The following is a 497-nucleotide window of genomic DNA, read 5'->3' as shown; positions in this document are numbered from 1 at the left end:
GATGATGCTGAGCTGGTGCAGAACGCCGAAAGAGGCAGTAAGATCGGCAGCTCATTACAAAATGGCAAATTAGCCAAAGTTGAAGCCTACATTGGTTTCCAGCAACGTGGATTTTTCATTGACTCATACAGGATAGGATACTTTTCGTAGCCGTATTTGAGAAAAAGAAAGAAAAAAATATATGATTGTAGATTTTAATATTTTCTCTGACACAATCTGGTATTTGATTTCCATAACAGATGGTGATTCACAAAATGGTGTTATTATATAATGCACCTTCCATAATTTGATCAAGGTGTATCGTATCGAATATCTTGGATTCTTCCCCTTTATGTACATAACTACTCTTGTCTCAAGATTTTTTTTTGTATTGAAGTATTTCTTTGCAAATGTAGGTAGGAGTATGTGTGTGCTTATCACGTGCTTGTGATTTAGAGAAACTTGTCTTTAAAAGTTCCAAGCATTAATGAATGCTTACATTCATCCACACATATCTG

General features: G+C 35.0%; 1 protein-coding gene across 1 annotated transcript in view; it reads left to right on the top strand.

The window, feature by feature from the left end:
• LOC119594246 (receptor-type tyrosine-protein phosphatase C-like) overlaps window positions 1-497 on the top strand; it is a gene marked incomplete at its 3' end in the record, with an annotated part of 35,196 nt that overhangs the window by 16,406 nt on the left and 18,293 nt on the right.

This window comes from Penaeus monodon, chromosome 33 (genome assembly GCF_015228065.2).
Source record: "Penaeus monodon isolate SGIC_2016 chromosome 33, NSTDA_Pmon_1, whole genome shotgun sequence".
NCBI lineage: Eukaryota > Metazoa > Arthropoda > Malacostraca > Decapoda > Penaeidae > Penaeus > Penaeus monodon.
This window is presented reverse-complemented; position numbering and strand designations above follow the sequence as displayed.